Genomic DNA, 19,682 nt, shown 5'->3' with positions numbered 1-19,682 from the left:
AAAGGACAACTTTCGGGAGTTGCTTCTCTCCTTCTATCTTAGGTTCCAGGTTTTGAACTCAGGTTATGAGGCTGGTGGGGGGAGGGCACTTCCTTGCTGAGTTGTCTTCCCAACCCTGTGCTGAACTTTTGGAGAAACTGCTTTCCAAAGTGATTTGCACCAGTTTGCAAAGTCTTCGGCATCACCTGAGGTTCCTTGTCCCAACACCTGCTCTGGTCTGAAGTGGTAGCTCATTGCAGTTTTGTTTGTATTAATGATGATGAGTCTATCAAGAGTACCTTACTTTAATGATGAGAAAAGAGTCAAGAGCATGTATCATGAGGTTACAGGAAGGGGAGCCTAGATGGAGGGCTGGACATTCTTGCTCCAATTAGAGCAATTTGCATAGCCATGGATGTGAGGCTGGCTTAACCCACCCCTGCCAGAGCCCAGTCTAGGCTGTGAGACCCTCCTACCTCTGCAGGAGCCAGGGCAGATTATCATAGCAGGTTGCTTCCATGGTTTCCAGAAGGCCACCTGACCATTCCTGCAGATGTGTGCCACATGCTACATAGTGATCAAGAGCCCCGGCTTAGACACCACACCAATCAAGAACTGGGGCCCAAGGACACAGAGGAGGGAAGGGAGATCTGACCCCTATAACATAGGGAATCACCCCTTGGAGGCCAGAGCTATGACAGTTTATATAGAGGATCTGGGTGGAGTTTCATCGTAGAGCTCTTACTTGGCATGGGAAAAGTTCTAAGTTCAGTCCTCAACACTGCAAAAGCAACCGACTAAACCACAGGCAGACAGTGTTGCCAAGGGCTTGGGTGCCAGGCAGCAGCCAGGAGCCCCATCATTGAGGACCGTCATGTGTTGGGCAGAGACCTACTTGGTTTCTTGTGGTTCAGCAGCCTTGTGACCCAGGTCCAGCAGAAGATACCACCATTGGCCTGCTGAACTCATGGCTATCCTCCAGTCTCAGGCCCAAATACACTTACTGCCTAGAAATGCCTATGGTTTGAGCTTCTAGAGCCTTCCCCACTCTGCCCAACCTTTCCTCTCACAGACTGAGCTGTGCTCCCAGAGTCAGGGATGTCTGTACCCAAACAGCACTGCCTGTGTTGTGTGTATTGTTGTAATTACATCACTTAGCTAGATAAAACACAAAGAAATGAACTCTGTATAACAAAAGGAATGTGTTGAGAAAACTAAACCGAGTGCTTTGGAAAATATGCAATAAGGAAGGATTGCTAAAAATAAATCTGTTCGCTTGGGTTCGGGAGAGATTTGGGGTGGGAGAGAAGTATAAATTTGCAGGATTCCAAATTCCAATTGTTACAGCACATCCTTGCATGCAGCTCCGGTGAGGAAGGAATGCCACACTGTGTGGTTCAGTCCATACAGGCAGAGCCAGACCCCAAATCCCTTTATCCCTCAGTGCTGGCTGTGGCTGACACGCTGGCTGAACATTAGAATAAGCATTATGGACTCCTGTGAGGCTGGTTTTGTTGTTATTTGCTTATGTTTAAAGACTAGGTTGGCTCCAAATTCATAGAGATCTGCCTGCCTCTGCCAGTGCTAGGATTAAAGATGTGAAATGCCCATGCCTGGCTCCTTTCCCTGTTCCCTTTCTTATCACTCTTGATTCCCTATGCAGTTCCTAGAATCTGTCAGGCAGTTGATGGCCTCTGTTGGGCTACAATGGCCGATGGTTGATGGTGGGCTGTGTGGAGAGTGTGTGATAGTGAGTCTGGGTGAGTGAGGTGTGTGAGGTGGTGTTCAGAAGCCTCCCTGATGTCTCTGGCAGGGCTCCATCGCCACAGCTCTTTGCAGATAAATCTAAACAATCCCTGGGTATAGATACAGAGATCTGTACTCTGAGGAAGAGGCCAAACATGGCCACAGGGACCCAGCTCAGCACAGACTTCGCTCACCTGTCCACCTGGCTTGAAAGGGCAGGGGTCAGCCCTGTGATCTCTAAACCCACTGGAGATCTCAGGCCCCACTTCTCAGCCCCTGGAGGCTACTCATGCAGGCCCTGCCCACCTCTCCACCCTTTCCTTGGGGGTACTGGTGCACTGAGATCCTGCTCTGCAGCTGTCCCTTAGGCCAGGAAGGACCTAGGGCTGATTGAAGTGGGGGTAAGGTCCAGGCAGAAATCACTGGGGTTTATGCTGTGGCCTGGCAGCTGGAGACCTTGTCTGCTATAAGGCTCTGTCTACTCATCTGGGAGGTGGGGATGGTAGCATCCACCTTGAGAAAGGCTTACCTGGGGCCATAATGCTTGTTCTGACATTTAGCTCTGTGTGTGTTGGGGGTATATGACATAACTATTCTGTAGGTCACATACACCTCCCCCAATGAGAAAGTAATGGTACCTATTTCATAGGAGCACTGGATGAATTAAGTATGTAAAGTAGTTAGAACACACCCTACAAGAGGTGTCAGTACTGTGTGGATTTGTTATTACCATTATTGTCATTTTTTATTTAAAATTTCAAGGTTTGCATCAAGCACAGTACCCACTGGATCCCAGGGATTCTTGGATGCCGCTCCTGGGGAGAAGGTGGCTGAAGCATAGTGTACTAGTGGACAGGTTAGAGGGTCCTCACCCCCACTTTCCAGAATGAGAGCTCCCAGGGGTCACTCCGACCCAGAGGCTAAGGTTCCAGGACATCTAACCCAGACAGACCCTGAGGACTGGCCGCTCCAGGGATGGGTCCGTCTCTCTGAGGCCAGCTAGTCTCAGACCTACTTGAGGCCACTGTCCTCTGGGAATGCAGAGCTTGAGTTGCTCAAAAAAAGGAAGATGGGAAGTACCTGAGGAACAACACCTGAGGCTGGCCTCAGGCCTCTGCAGGCATGTACACACACACCTGCACACACAAGTACATTGCACATACATAAATGTTAGCACCTTCTGATAAGTGTTGTGTATTTGTTATTTTTGCTTAGACACATTTTTTCAGAGGGCGAAGATTCCATGGTGATGTCCCTTTACACCCTTCCCCAGATTCAGCTCCCTTTCCTGCACAGAGGCAGCTGTGACCAGGTGGAGGGTCCTCCTGGTCTACTTTTTCTTTGTTGTTGTTGTTTGTTTTGGAGACAGGTTCTCACTATGAAGCCCTGGTTGGCCTAGAATTCTCTACGGAAACCAGGCTGGTCTTGAACTTACAGAGATCCACCCGCCTCTGACTCTTGAGTGCTGGGATTAAAGGTGTGTGCTCCACCATGCCTAGCTAGTCTACTTTTTCAAATCTAGAAACAATGTATGTATTTTCTATGTGTATTTTTAATTTTTAGATAAATAATGTGATTTTATACTTAGCATCTTTCAACTTGTATTTCTTTCCTAAGGTGTCATTAACAAAGTATTCCAAACTGAATGGCTTCAAATTACAGCAGTGAGTTCTCTCACAGTTTGGGAGGCTGAAGGTCAGATGCCAAGGTCGATGGTGAGCAGGATCAGGCTCCCTCTGAGATTCAAGGCAGGATCCTCTTCTACCATCCAGCGGCCATTAGTTCCATGTTCCTTGACCATCTCTGCCTTTGGTGCTATGTGGCCATCTCCTCCTTTGGTGTCTGTGTCCAGATAGCCCTCTTCTTATAAGGACAGTCATAATGACTAGTCCCTCCCCTAATGGCCTCTCACCTGAAAGGACATTATTTCCAAATATAGCCACATCTGCAGATTCTTATGGTTAGAACTTCAACATATGGAGTAGGGCATGGGGGGGGGGTGCAATTCAATGCACAATGTGTGTGTGTGTGTGTGTGTGTGTGTGTGTGTGTGTGTGTGTGTGTTGTGTGTATAAGGATGAGTGGGTGTGTATTCCCATGTGCACCCTGTCAGAAGCCAGAGTATATTGTCTTCCTCTATTACTCTTACTGCCTTGAGACAGGTCTCTCACTAACCGGAAGCTTGCCATTTCAGCTAGGCTGACAGCCTCCACCCTCTGGTGCTGAGCTTGCAGGCTTCTGTAGACATGCCTGGCTTTTCTGCAGGTGCTGAGAATTGAAATCAGGTTCTCAAGCTTTCAGAGCAAGCACTCTTATCCACTGAACCGTCTCCCCGCCCCAGCATATAACATTTTTAAAATTAGGAGCCAGGTGGAGCCAGTGAGGTGGTTCAGTGAGTAAAAGTGCTCACTGTGCAAGCCTGACAACCTGAGTTCAAGCCCCAGAACCTGCCTGAAGGTGGAAGAAGAGAATCAACTTCACAAACTGTCCTCTGAGCTCCACACATGTCATAACACACATGTACCCCATCTCTCTGTCTCTCTGTCTCTGTCTGTCTCTCTGTCTCTGTCTCTGTCTGTCTCTCTCTCTCTCTCTCTCTCTCTCTCTCTCTTTCTCTCTCTCTCTCACACACACACACACACACACACACACTGAATTTTATTTTATTATTTATTTATTTATTTTTGGTTTTTTTTCGAGACAGGGTTTCTCCATGTAGTTTTGTTGCCTGTCCTGGATCTCTCTCTCTGTAGATCAGGCTGGCCTCGAACTCACAGAGATGCGCCTGCCTCTGCCTCCCAAGTGCTAGGATTAATGGTGTGTGCCGCTGCCACTGCCCGGCACACATTGAATTTTAAAAGAAAATAAAATAATTTGTTTTGGTGGCACACACCTGTAACCTAAATACTGGAGAGGTAGAGGCAGGAGGACTCTACAAGTTCAAGGCCAGCCTCAGCTGCTTAGTGAGTTAGAGGCCAAATGGGCTACGTAAGACCCTGTCTCAACAAAACTAAAAACAAAACACAAAAAAGCTAAGTGTGGTGGTGCATGCCTATGATTCCAGCACTCAGAGGGTAGAAGCAGGTGGGTCTGTGATCTCCAGGCCACCCTAGACAAATGAGTGGAGGTCAGAGGATGCCTGTGGGGTTGGTTTTGTCACCCTTCACATGGTGATGGTGTAAGACGGGCTGATTTCAGGTCCTGAAGGGAAAGTTACTGATCCAAACTTCATTTTACTTATCCACCTCCCACCAAAAAGATTTTTTTTTTTTGAGGAAAAAAATGATTATGTTTTCCAGGTTACTCTCAAACTCCTGGACTCAGGGGATCCTTCTGCCTCAGTTTTCCAAGCACTGGGACGTCAGTGCACCTAGTTCCCTGAAGGAGCCCTGATGCAGTATCATCTCACGGCATCCTGTGTAACCTGCTCTACCCATGGGCCCTCCACTCCTTCTGGTGGTTCATTTGTCCATACACACACTAACTGCCAGGCTAGGGTCATTAACCAGGCTCTACAAACAAGGCAGGCTATTTGCCAGGTCGCACCCATCCCAGACCTGTCTTAGATTGCTCCTAGCCTTCTCATGTTTACCTTTTTAGAATTTTAGAATCAGGCTGGCAGATTTCATGAGCAACCTCATTGGAACTGATATGATACTGATGTTGTGAATAAATGTGGAAAATGAAGGACATTGAATTTCATTTTTGATGAACATGATCTATATCCTCATTGCTCTGTTATTTTCCTTCTTTTTCCTTTTTATCAGGGTTTTATGTAGCCCAAGGCTAGTCTCAGATTGACTATGTGGCTGAGAATGGCCTTGAACTTGTGATCTTCCTGCCTCATCTCCCAAGCTCTGTGATATCAGGTGTGCCACCATGCCTGGTTTTATTCAGGGCTAAGGATTGAACCCAGGGCCTTATGCATGGAGCTACCAACTAAGCTGCATCCCCAGTCCTATACCCTTATTGATTCTTGTGTGTGTGTATATGTGTGTGTGTGTGTGTGTGTGTGTGTGTGATGTTTATGTGTATATCTGTGATTATATGTACTGGTGTGCCTATGTGTGTGTGAGTGTATATCTATGTGGTGTGTATGTGTGTATATATACTTGTGTGTCTATGCATGTGTATGTATATGTTTATGTGTGTGTATGTAGGTGTGTCTTTATTCTATGTATGTATATGTGTATAAGTGTGCGTGTTCTGCATTCATATTTACACATTCTCCATAGCATGATTACACGTCTTTGGTCAATAGATTACTAAGTTCTTACAGTTTTCACATCCCATCTTATTTTAGTAGGGTGACATTTTCTAATCAGTCATTGCTAGTAAACAAGCATGCTGTGGGTTTTCTATGTTGATCTCATAGTCCCACTTCCAGAGGATTTCCTCACTCCCTAGTCCCAGTCACCAGCAGGAGCTTTGAACATGATGATTTGTGGGGTCTCAGAGAAAGATGCAATGGAGACTAGATATGTAGAACACGGGCTAGGCATCTCACAGATCAGTCTGGGTTCGAATTCCACATCTGCCATGTGCTAGCTGGGGAAGCTACTTAACCTCCCACTCTACCCTGCATCACTGCAAGAGTCTGGGAGGAGACTGACCAAGTGCCCTGTGTAGTGCCCAGTGCCATGAGAGTGCTCCCCTGATGCTGCCTCTTGCATTAAAACTGGGTATGGTGTAATTTCAAGGTAGAGGCAGGAGGTTCAGTCATTCAAGGTCATCCTGGGCTTTATAGTAAGTTCAAGGCCATCTAGGGATTTTACCTCAACGCAGAATAAAACACATCCACACCAACAAGCCCAGATCATCATTTCTCTGTGGTCACTGTAAGACATATGGCTCCCAGCCAGCAAGTGTGATTGTTGACTGTGCATTTGAACACACCAAGGGGCATCTGCCTATATCTATGACACTGCCCTCTGTTCCCATGTCCTAAACATTCTGAGGATTTCATGGTCCCTAAGATAGACCACACCAAACATACTTTCCAAACTGCTCATGTAGCTTCTTGCCCCTGGTGGGGAAACAGTCAAATGGGCAGATGGAAACCTAATCATGTTTACATGATGAGTCATTCCCTTACGCTCAAGTCACCTGTGTTCACAGGGCCCAGTTCAGTGCCCAGAGTCCACAGTGGGTGGTTGATTGAAGGGAGGGAGGGAGGGAGGGAGGGAGGGAGGGAGGGAGGCAGGAGATGGAGTCAGGGCTTCTGACCTACAGGGAAAGGGGACCAGAAGTGTCCTTGAGAAGGCCTTCAGGGCTCATGTGCTGTTATGCCCATATTTAGTCACTTGTTGATTTTTGCAAATGTATAACAAAAGTAGTAAGTAGCTGCTCTCCTAAATATACACGCATCCTATGACCCAACCAACTCAAAGCTGAATATAGGCCTGAGTCATGAGTGCATGCAATCACCATTAAAATCTGCTGCACAGGCTCACCAAAGCCTTTTTCAAAGTTGTCCTGTGGTGGTTTGAATGACAATGGCCCCCATAGATTCATATGTTTGAATTTTGTCTCCCTATTGATGGAACTGTTTAGGAAGGATTCAGAGGTGTGTTGGAGGAGGTGTGTCACTGGGGGTGGGCTTTGAGGTCTCCTTCTCTGTTCCTGCTGCCTGTTTGTCCGGATTATAAGTTCTTAGCTAAGCACTATGTCTGCCAGCTTGCCATCATGCTCCCCACCATGATGGTCATGAATTAACCTTCTAAAACTGTAAGCAAACTGCCATCTAAATGCTTTCTTTTATAAGTTCCTTGGTCATGGTGTCTCTTCACAACAATATAAAAGTAAATAAGATAGGTCCCAAGCTGGAATCAACTTACACACCCAGTGGGAAAAGACTAGATAAATGAATTGTAGTAGACTTCTACACTAAGGTACTATACAGGGGCAAAGGGAAATGACATACCACCAAGAGCAGCCATGTATGGAATCACATCATGACTGTGTTGAGCAAGAAGCCATTCACTTAGGGTACTCACTGTAAAATTCCATAAACACGAAGTTCAAGGACAAATGTGGTGGGACCACTTGCAGTCTCAGCTTGGGAAGTGTAGAAGCAGAAGGATTCTGAACCTGAGGTCTCTGGCTTGCATGTGTTTATGCATGCACACGCAGCATTAAAAAGAAAAAAAAAGGTATGTATGGTGGGGGAACAACCGGATAGCCACCCACAAAGAAATAGCTAAATCTTATCCTCACACTTTACACCAAAACAAATTCTGGAAAAAAAGACAATGAGAACGCACTTTCAAAGCCATTCCTATACTAAAGTCCTATCAAGAATGAATTCCAAACAAAACTGAATCTAAAAATGGAAGGATGGATACATTTAGCCACATAAAATTATTTTATTTCCACAAGAGAAAATGACATAAACAAAGTCAAAAGGCACATACATTGCAGACATATCATATGTTATTGACAAAGGGCTGCTATCTCTGTTATTTTAAGAGCTCCTACGTATTAGGAAGGGGGTGGACAACCTAATTAAAAAGATAGGCAGAGGAGATAAACAAATAGTTCCCAGGAAAGGAAACGTAAATGATTCTTAGTCAGATGAAAACACGGTCAACCTCCCTTGTAGCGGGAGAAATGAGATTACAGCTCTAAGATACCATTTTCTATCTAACAGATTGACAAAGATCACAAAGTTTGATAGCATGCTGTGTTGGCACGGGTGTGGGAAACAGGCATTTCCATTCATTGTAAGTGGGAGGGAACACTGGGGCAACCTCCCTGAGGAGTGATTTGGCAATATCTGAGTAAATTAAAAATCTGCATACCCTTTAACCCACAATTTTCATCTCTAGGAATCCACCACGCAAATATCCTCACACACGTGCAGTTCTAGTGCACACATTGGCCACAGCTCCGCTTATGCTAACGATAGGTTGGAAGCCGCCTGCGTCCTCAGCCCCGGGGAGCTGGTGGAGGGAGTGTCCAAGTGTCAGCTCAGTGGAATAATATGCACTGGTTTAAAAGAGTGGAGTTGTTTTCAATTTCCAATATGGAAAAATCTCTATGGCAACGTGCAGAGTTCTGCACACTCAACAACAACAACAACAAAGACCTTTTGTGAAATGTCTTTGGGATGCACTTTCACTCGCAGAGGATGTCTGTGGAAAGAAAGATGCACAAGAATGTTCTTGGTAAGGAATGGCTAGGGTATTTGCATGGACTATGTGTATAGGGTAGCCATGAGGGAAGTGGGGGAATGTAACTTTAAAAAATAAATTACAAAGAAAGCAAAAGGTCGGGGGGAGGGTTGAGATATCTCAGTCCATAAAGGTGCTTGCCACCAAGCCCTGTGAACCTGGGGGTTTGATCCCTGAGCCCACGAGGTGGGAGGTGGGAACAGACTTCTGACCTCCAAATGTCTCTCACACGCAAAATAAATAAATGTAATTCTAAAAATTAAGAAAACACAGAGTCCATTGTTTTCAGCTGAGGTATGAATCTAAATTCCAGTTCCCCTCGGTCTCGTAGAGAAGCTACTTCAGGGCTCTCGACATCAGTGTTGCCATCTGTAAAATGCAAAGAGTAATATGCCATCGCCTCGAAGGTACCTTGGAGAAGGTTGCAAAGGGGCCAAAATTTCACAACTGGGGACTCCAGGAAGGGCTTGTGAAGGTTCACGGGTCTCTAGTAACTTTTCTATAATTTTGGAAAGCTTTCTCAATAAAAAGTGGTTTTGTTTTTGCTTTGTGGATTTCTTGTTTATTGTTGCTCTCGTCTTCACCCTCAGATGCCAATCTGCCTCCTCTACTCCCACCCCCACCCCTCCGCTGACACACTGGAGGAGCGCAGGGCAGGTGAGCTGGTAGCTGGCCATCCCACATCTCTCTAGGGACCCTGTCCTCCCTGGGGGCAGGTGAAAGAGTCTTCCCTGTAGGACAGGGCACTGGAATCACAGGGTGAAGGTGGGGTCCCCTGGGTGGATGTAGGGGAGGGGACATCACTCTCCCGCCTGAGCGCTGGTGGCCTATGCCTGGGCACGCAGGGTACCCCAGCACTGGCTGCTCCCCGATCAGATAGGGCGCCTCCCCCGCTCTGGCATAACTGAGAGGCGGCGGCGGGCGGGGAGTTTACGTAAGCCGCTTGTTGATGGAAAAACAACGCACTGGCCCAGTGGCGGGGCGGTTCCTGGCTTGCTCTGAGGGAGCCCCGGGGATCCAGCAGGCCACAGCATCCCCTGGGTTCGGCCCCCCAGGAGTGGGGGCTGTGTCCAGACTGCAAGAGTGGCTCTCGGTGTTCATCTGAATCCAGGCCACCCTGCCTGTGTCACCCAGTGCCTCACCCTGGATGCAGGTGCCTGACTCAGTTATCCCGCTGCATGCCCTGCCCTGCTTGGAGCATCCGGGGTGCGAGCTGTGGGAACCCGGGGTGAGCCAAGAAGAAAGTGAGGGGCCATCACAGCTACACCTAAAGCCTCCTTTCCTGGTTCTAGAAGCCAAGGAGAGCCGGACCAGGCCTGCAGTCCCTCCTGGCTTTGGCAAGAGGCATATGGATGACCAGGGTTCCTGGCCCGCTAAACAAGCTGCATAACCTCGTGGGCTCCGTGGGCTCCGGCCAGAAGCTCTTTATCTGGAAAACCAGGCTGACTGTTAACTTGTACTAAACAAGTTTTGAGAATTACACGAGACATTCTGAGGATTAAAAGAGATGACTACAAAGCTCCTAAATTACACCCAGCATGTGTCTCTAGATCTAGATTGTGAGTGGCTGTGTGGGTGTGTATGTGTGTGTGTGGGGGGGGTTACACCTGCCCCTTCCATTCCAACACAGACACTTGCTTTTCAGGGTGGCTCCTCCTAATTCCTCTGCCCTGACTCAGGTGTCATTCACTGTAGTGCCAGAAGGAAATCATTTTCTGATATTGTCCTCTAGGGGGCGCAAGCCAGGACGGGAGGGAAAGCGCGTGGGTGACTTTAAACACCTTTCTTAAGGATCTGGACTGAGTCAAATGATTCATGGGAAAGTCCTTTCTGGGCTCAGAGGGTTGTTCCTACCAGTTGGGAACTGCCCTGTCAATACTAAAGACAGGAGCCATTGCGAGCGAAGAAGGTTCAGGCTAGGGTCAACACTCAACTTGGACAGTCCCTTGTTTTAGACCGGCTCAAACCGGTCAGTCTCGGTTTCCTCTTCATCAAGTGACAATAACAAAACCTACCATCCTGGCTGCCACGAGCCAGCAAGGAGATCCCAAAACAGGAGTTGGTGTTATTCAATGTCAAGGAAGGGTTTTTAATGTTTTTTATTTCATTTTTTATATTTAAATTTTTTTATTTGATGTGCAAGGGTGTTTTTGCCTGCTTGTGTGCCCAGTAGGCCAGGAGAGGGCCTTGGATTCTCTGGACCTGGAGTTACAGTTGTCAGCGCCCATGTGGGCACTGGGAACTGAACCTTCTCTGGACGAGTATCCTGTGCTCTTAACTCTCTAGCCCCTCTACCCTTTTTTTGAGACAGGGTCTTACAGATACGTAATTCACTACGTAGACCAAGCTGGCCTCAAACAGAGAACTGCCTGCCTCTGCCTCCAGAGTGCTAGGATTAGAGTCATGCACCACTACACTTGGTTTGAATATTTTTTTTAGATAATAAATTGTCATTTTAGAGTGCAGGAAAGGAGGCAAAGCAATGTTAAGTAACTTGCCCAAAGTTGCACAGCTGGGAAGCTGGCCGTCTCAGACCATAACATTGGGTTTCCTAGCCTCCCAGACCTTGTATAAAGAGTCTAGCAAAGGCTCACAGTCAGGCCTCAGCAAACAGTAGCCATGAACATGCTCCTATTAGTACATGCTGTTGGTATCACCGTGATCTCAATTACTCATCCATCCCTCCTCAGAGCAGGACAAGCTGAAGCACGTTGGGTCCAGGTGAGTGCCAGCTAAGAGCTGGCACCAGAGCCCCAGGCCCGGGCAGAGATTTGCTTCCTCATCCCACCCAGTAAGAGTCATCTGAGGGCTGGTATGGGCAAGTGGGTCCAATACCCAGGCTGGTCCCTTGGTGAGCAGGAATGTCACATGCCTCTCTGCCCAGTCTGACGCTGGACGCTCCCTCACCCCTCTGAGAGGAGCTGGGCCAGGAGGGGGAGGCAGGGCAGACACTGGGTCTTTTGTGTACTGCTTTCCACAGAGCCCAGCCCTGAAACCTGTCCCCACCCCTTCTCCAGGCTGGGCAGAGGGTGTCCAGGGCCCTCCTGGGAGAGGAAAGAATTCAGGAGGCTGAACAGAGCTGTGCTCCGTGATTTTTGCCCAAGAGTCCTTAAACCAGACCCTTTAAATTTTTACTTCTCATCTCTCAAAGGAAACCTAGAATGCTGGACATGGAGGGCGTAGGGGGATGAAAGAGTTGATCCTGGGTGCTAGAGTAAGAGGTAAGACGGGGATAAGCCAGCCCTCCACTGGATGGAAGGTGATAAGGGTGGCCTCCCCCTCCATGGCCTCGATACACCCACTCCCAACCTGTGTACCATGAACAGGCCCATCCGTACCTGAGCACCCGACCTGGACCGACAAGGACTCTACAGATGACAAGCACAGACATTAGGGAACACACTGCCCCCATACACATGCAAATACTCTCACACATTCAGGTCCTTTATCACACACACACACACACACACACACACACACACACACACACCACTCAGAAGGGAGGCCACTAATAGCAGAGTGAGTCCCACAGGCCAAGGATGATAGCTTGCAGCTCTTCACTCCTTCCATTCTTAGGGTGCCTCTCACACTGGGGCCCAGAGATTTGATTGATGAAGGGGTCTAAAAGGAAGGCAGGCATGCTGGAATCTGTGTGCCAGTCCAGAGTCCCTGGGCTTCGGTCCTGTCCCAGCTTTCCACTTCGCCTACTGCAGGATTTGGTACACCCAGACACTTAACAAGGATCACCCTAGCTTTGATGACGACAGTACTCCCAGCCTGCAAAGGATCTCCTGTCTCTGATGTCTCTGGAGAATTTCACCCTGAAGACCTTGGGCTACCGAGGAGACGCGAGATTCGGGGCAATGCCGATGTGAACCGCGAGGGGGCGCCCTCCGCCCGACTGCGCCGCTCCCGGGCGGGACCCCAGGTCCCACCTCCGACGCCCGCGGCGCTTCTCTAGCTCTCTCGGGAGCGGGCCAGTCCGAAGGTGGGCGCCCCCTCCCCCCCAACAGGATGTCAGCACTCCTCACTCCGCCGGATCCCACCTCGGCTCCGGCTTCCGCCCCCTCCCCAGTCCCCAGGGCCTTGCCTTCTGGGACAGCTCCAGGACTGCAGCCACCCCCTCTGCCCGGAACCGCCCCAAAGCCCACCCCCACCAGGCTCTGTCTGAGAACCACCAAGGCCATCCTCCTGTGAGGCTGCCTCCCACGCCTCTCTCCGTGGAGCAAAGACACATAAAGGCGTATTAGCTGACAGATGGCAAACAAAACAGCCTCTGCTCCAAGGCAAGAACCTGCCCAGACTCTCCACGAAATGCTGTGGCTACAGAAGTTAGACTCTTCAGGGGCCACAAACTACGAAGCGGGTGTTATTACCTGGGTTTCACACAAACCCATTACAGATTCTCAAAGCTCAGAGAGGTGGGTGCTTTGCCCAGAATCTGCTGTAGAGTCTGCCTCCGAAGCTGGTCTCCAACATTGAATAATACTTCAGCTCTTTAGGACATACTTATTAAGGACCTGCCATGCGCCAGGCATTGTGCTGGGTGCGAAGATGAAGAGGAGGGTGGAGTTTTGAACTTTTCAGCAGCTGGAAGGAGGAGAGTTGAATTGTGTCTGCAGCCTTGTCCTCACCTTGTCACCTTTCTCAATTAGATGGTGCTGGCTGCACTGTGCTGGCCACACAAGGCTGGGGGACACTGGCTGGTCCGAAGCGGGGATGACAGTAAAGTAGACGCTGTATTTTGAGGTAGACAGGTGTGCTAAACAGGGAAGATCCGCCGGTGAGGGAGTGGTATTTGGGCTGGAGTTTGGAAAGAGAGATGAGGAGGAAGACCCCAGGGCAGAGCCCACCCAGTGTGCAGTCTGGCGCACCTGGCTGGCTTCCAGCCCAGAAACTGGTGCGGGTCCCAAGTCCTGCAACAGAGATGTGGGCAAGACTGACTGTCATGGAGCCACATTCCAACCTGTGATCAGCTAGTTCAGGAGGGCTAGGAGACTCAGAGGAGATAGTGTCCCAGGTGCCTTTCATGCCTCCCACACCTGCCTGGGAGCCTCTTGGGAGAGAGGTAGGACTCAAGGATTAGGATGGAATGGACCTGTACTTGATGTCTTTAAAAAAAAAAAAAAAGATTTATTCATTTATCTATTTGCATGTATGCTGTAGAACAGAAGAGAGCATCAGATCCCATCATGAGTGGTTGTGAGCCACCATGTATGTGGTTGCTGGGAATTGAACTAAGGACCTCTGGAAGAACAGTCACTTCTCCTAACCACTGAGCCATCTCTCCAGCCCATACTTGATGTCTTAAAGGCATTGAAACCTCCTCAAGTACCAAGCCTGGGGACCCTTGTCCCCTTCTTCCTGCCCTTCCCAATGTCTTCTCTCACTAGGTGGAGGGTCCTATGACCCCATCTGCCCAGGCATGATCCTACTCTACCTCCTCTCACAGCTAGATAACTCCCTCTGACCTCTTCTGTGCTGGTAGTTTTGTGTCAGTTTGACACAAAATGAGGAGGGAGCCTCATTTGAGAAAATGCCTCCATAAGATCAGGTTCTAGGCAAGTCTGCAGGGCATTTTCTTAATTAGTCATTGATGAGGGAGGGGCCAGCCCATTGTGGGTGGTACCATCCCTGGCTAGTGGTCCAGGGTTCTACAAAGCAGGCTGAGCAAGCCATGGGGAGCAAGCTAGTAAGCAGCACCCCTCCATGGTCTCTGCATCTGTTCCTGTCTCCAGGTTCCTGCGCTGCTTGAGTTCCTGTTCTGACTTCCTTCAGTGATGGACTATGATGTGGAAGTGTAAGCTAAATAGACCCTTTCCTCTCCAAGTTGCTTTGGTCATGGTGTTCATCATAGCAATAGGAACCCTAACTAGGACATCTACCAGGACTTAGCTGACTGAACGCTCCCTTCAGCTCAGCCCTCCTGCCCTGACTCAGGGTTCACACCTTCTTGGTGCTCTTGGAATAATGACCCAAGCATGCTGCCATGTTTCCTGCTTCACCTCCCACCATCCTGGACCTTGATCTGAAAGCTCCAGTCACACAGTGCCTTGAGCTCTGGATCTCAGGGCCTTCGCACACACAGTTGCTCCCTCCTCTCACGTGCAGTCAGTTCCCACTCTCTTATCCAATTTGTCAGTGAACGTTTCTCCCAGGATGCTCTCCTTTCTCTGGCCTGTCTCTGTGTTCTCATGGTTACACATGGCACCAGCATAGATATTGTTCAATGAATGCCTAGGGGCTGTTTGATCTCGGGTTAACTGAGAATTCTCCCTCCTCGGGGTCTGAGAAATACCCCTGGCTGGAGAATATATCCACAGGAGGTGGTGGAGAGCCAATTAGACCATTTACTTCTTGGTTTTTTGTTTTTTGGGTTTTTTTTTTTTGTTGTTGTTGTTGTTTTGTTTTGTTTTTGCTGGTTTCTTTTGAGAAAGAGTCTCAGGTCAGGCCTGGATTTGAAATCACTGTGGAGGATGACCTTTAGCTCCAGATCCTCTTGGCTCTTCCTCTTGAAGGCATGCACCACCACATCTAGGGCCTGAATCCAGGGCTTGGTACATGTTATGCCAGCACTCTGCCAATTGAGCTGCATTTCTACTCTGGCTATTTGGGAAAGCTGCAAGAGCAGTTGTTAGGAGCAATATAGCTGGAACTCTCCTGTGCACGTCCATGCGGTGTTTCTGCACCCTCCTCCAGCCTCCAGCCACCTTAAGCACTTGAAGTCTGTTGCCTGATCCTGAAACTCAATAAGTCCCCCATGCATCCTGAGAAAACAGCCTCTTACAGCTCTCCACCTTGAAAACCCATCCCCTGTTCCCCTGGCACCTCCTCTGCCTCTGCCAAGATGCCAGAAGGAGTTTGAACTGCCCACATGCCCCAGCCATGGTACCTGGTATGGTAGGGGATGGATTCACCCAACCTGTAAATATCCAACAGACCCCAAGTTGTATGTTGCTGCTCAACTTTCTGGTCTGTGAAAAGGAATGGCAGCTTCTCTCAAGCTGGTCAGCACCTGGCTGTTGCTTCATTTGTCTTCCAGAGAGCCCAGGAGCCCAAAGGAGACACTGTGAGTCAAATCATCTCCATGTCTGGGTCCCTAGTCACTGTGCCAAAGAGAGAACGAAGGTATATAGGGAGATTGAAGAGACAGTTTGAAGGCCTGCTTGCTCCTGGAGTCCTGGTGTTCTGGTAGCATAGGGTGGCCCTCGGTGGGCCCTCAACTGATGAGGGAGCCCAGAGATGCCCAGTTATACCTACAGGCCATATCAGAAACTTCAGCATGAAATTGGGAGGGGCAGGGCCTGTTGACAGAACCCAGCATTTTAGCCCAGAAGAGGGTAGGTTGTGAAGCTACCTATCCAGTCTCATTGCCTCCCCAGGGTACTGCCCCGGCTTCCAGTGTTCTCTGCGCCTCACTCTCTCCCGACCCTAGCAGGCAGATAAGCTTCCCCACAGGCCTCAGGGTAGTTCTGTCCATGAATGAACAACCCACTGCCCAGGGCCTTCCCCATCATCCACCTACTGTCTACTCTGAGCCTTTATCTGCTAGACTCCCATCCCCACTGTGGCCTCCCTAGGATTTAGCCAACCACTGACAGAGAGGGTGCATGTTCTGTCACAGAGAGCTCTATAAATATCCTAACCACAGACGAAGGTAGGAAGGACCAAAGTAGTGAAGTGCCTTACTCATGGTCCTTAGGGCTAAGAAGATTGCTCTTCCATCTACCCCGGACCTCCCTACTCTGTGGACAGGGACTGATAGAGTAGGATAGGTCCTTGATGGAGTCTGTGGCCCCTGCAGACTGCCTGTGATAAACCTGTATGTGGATCTCAGGACAACCACATATTCACAAAATGTATGGTCCGCAGACAGAGGCTGCCACATGGGCCATGGTGTTAGCCCACCTGCTTTTCCTGGCTCTTCTTGCTCTGACCTAGGTTCCACTTTCTCATTCTCTGGGTATCTCTTCAACAGCCCTAGGGACTCATGTCTTCTGTTCTATCCCTGGGAATGGCCTCATTCAGCCTCTGAGCCTGTGCTGGGATCTCCCTCCATTTCTGAGTCTGCCCTTCTCTGTCTCAATCTTTTTGTCTCCCTGTCTTTCCCTTGGTCTCTCTCTGTCACTTTGACTCCATCTCTTCATGGTGCTGTCCTTTCTATGCCTGCCGCCCATGTGTGTGTCTCTTTCCCTCTTGCCCTGCATCTCTGTCTCCACCCTGTGTATCTCTATCTTTGTCTTTCTATTCTAGTATCCTTGCTGGTTACCCCCTCTCTCTCTTTGATTCTGGATCTTTAGAGGAACTCCTCCCACACCTGATTCCAGGGTCCCCATCTCTGGCCCAATAGCAGACCTGTCTTCTAAACCTGCTCCTGGAGCAGGGCGGGAGACCCCAGGGCACCGTTCCCAGGCCCTCTCCATCTGGGTGGCAGTGCTGACAGACGAGATAGTAATCAGGCTCGGCTCTGCCTGGGCCTGAGCAAGGGGCACAGCAGGGCTATGCGGAGGTGTATGAGTACTGCTTGCATTCACGTGCATGCACGTCTGGGGTTGGGTGCAGGTCCCCCTGTGTGGGGTGGTCTGGTGTCTGGCTGAGTCTACATGGGAGCGTCTGGGCCTGTTTACGTCTGTCTGCAAGCATCTGTCTGAGTCTTCATGAGGTGCTGTCTGGGTAGAAACACCTGAGCTGGTGGGTTGTCTCTCTAGGGTCCTCTGAGAATGTATCTGGGTACGTATCCCTGAAGGTCCATTGGCCAGGCCCTCTGCTGGCATCCTCGTGCAGTCCTGGTAGAGAATGCACAAGTAGAAAAGGTAATGCCCCTTGCCACTCTCTGCTCTTGCCTGCATGTGTGACCATGAATGTGTGTATACTTAAGTCTGAAGCTTGGGGGATCTGGGACTGGCTGTGGGACCACAAGCAAGTGAAAGAATCTTGCTGAGTCTCCTTTGTTGACCAAAACCAAATAAAACAAATTAAAGGGCTAGAGAGATGGCTCAGTGGTTAAGAGCACTGGCTGGACCTGAGTTCAATTCCCAGCACCCACAGGGCATCTTACAACTATCTATAACTCCAGTCCCAAGGGATCCAACACCCTCTTTTGACCTCTCTGGGCATCAGGCATGCACATGTTGCACAGACATGCATGCAGGCAAAATACCCATAGGAGTACTATCAATAAATAAATACATATTTTAATAATAAAAAAGTAATCTCAAGTCTGAGAAGTGGGAATGAGTGCTATGAGGAAGAGGTGGTCAGGGAAGGGACCAACGGAGACTCAGGGTGTAATAATGTTCCATGTTTTGGCTGGGGTAGCAGCAACATGGGTGTGTTCACTTGGAAAACATTAATCAACCTCTTTTGTTCAGGTGTGTGCATGCTCTATTTCTAGAAGCTTTCATAAACGTCACCAGATTCCTATTTACTGGATATTAAATAATGGTAATAGTGATGAATGTGCCTTTGTTTTTGTTTTTGTTTTTTTGGTTGGCTTTTGGCTTTTTGAGGCAGGGTTTCATGCCTTTGGTTTTTAAAACATGTATCCAAAAAGCTCAGCCCAGGCTTCTAGCACTTGGCCATCGCTGCCTCCTCCCTCTGCTCTTTCCACCATGACGGCAGAAGGAGGAAAGAGAAAGCCCCCAGACTTGCTCAGTCTTTCCCTGCTACAAAAACCTCTGGGTGTTCCAGCTAGTGGGCTATTGAGGCAATGATGTGACTGCTGACATCCAGAGAGTCGGAAAGAGGAATGAGCCTTGGAAATGCTCATCTGCTCCACCGCACACACGTGTTCTGCAGTCACAGGCAGCACCTGGCTGCACACATTCATCCCCGCTGCCCACCTCCTCTCCTGCCACCTGGCATTCAATAAAAGGTACTAAACTCAGAACTCACCACAGCCACACCCCCTGCTGGGCCGTGACCACACCTTACTCCGCTCTTCCTCAACCACCATCCAAGAGCCATACTTTGTATTTTACAGCAGAAGAAACTGAGACCCAAAGAGGTGGAGAAGCTTCCCTCAGTTCACATGGCTCAGTGGTCCAGATCCTAGGCTTGTTTGATCTGGCTCCAAACCTTGGTCCTTTTGGGTGTCTCTTCTCTGGGTTTTTTAAGTTCCCTAAAGCTATTGTAGAAAAACTAAATTTGTTTGCTTTTGTAAAGATGTTTTTTTTTTGTTTTTGTTTTTGTGAGTTTTTTGTTTTGTTTTGTTTTTTGAGACAGGGTTTTTCTGTGTAGCCCTGGCTGTCCTGGTACTCACTCTGTAGACCAGGTTGTCCTCGAACTCAGAGATCTACCTGCTTCTGCTTCCTGAGTGAAGATGTTATTTTTTTAATTTTTATTAGATTTAATCATTTTATTTTTTGTTTTGCATCCATCTCTGTCTGAACCACATACGTGCCTGGTGCTGACTGGGGTTAGAAGAGGGCATCAGATCCATGAGAACTGGAGTTACAGATGGTTGTGAGCCACCACGTGGTGCTGGGAACCAAATCCAGGTTCTCTGCAAAAGCAGCAAGTACTCAAACCACTGAGCCATCTCTCCAGCCTCTTTACTATTTTTAAATTACATGGATGTGTATGTGAGTGTAAATATGTTCATATGAGGGCGGGTTCCCAGGGAGGCCAGAAGCATTGGATTCCCTGGAGCTGGAGTTACAGGAGATTGTTAACTGTCTGATGTGGGTGCTGGGAAGCAAATGCTGGTCATCTATGAGAGCAGCCAGTGCTCTTAACCACTGGGACATCTCTCCAGTTCCAACTCTTGGGGAAATTAAAAAAAAA

This window comes from Peromyscus eremicus, chromosome 4 (assembly GCF_949786415.1).
Source record: "Peromyscus eremicus chromosome 4, PerEre_H2_v1, whole genome shotgun sequence".
Classification (NCBI taxonomy): domain Eukaryota; kingdom Metazoa; phylum Chordata; class Mammalia; order Rodentia; family Cricetidae; genus Peromyscus; species Peromyscus eremicus.
This window is presented reverse-complemented; position numbering follows the sequence as displayed.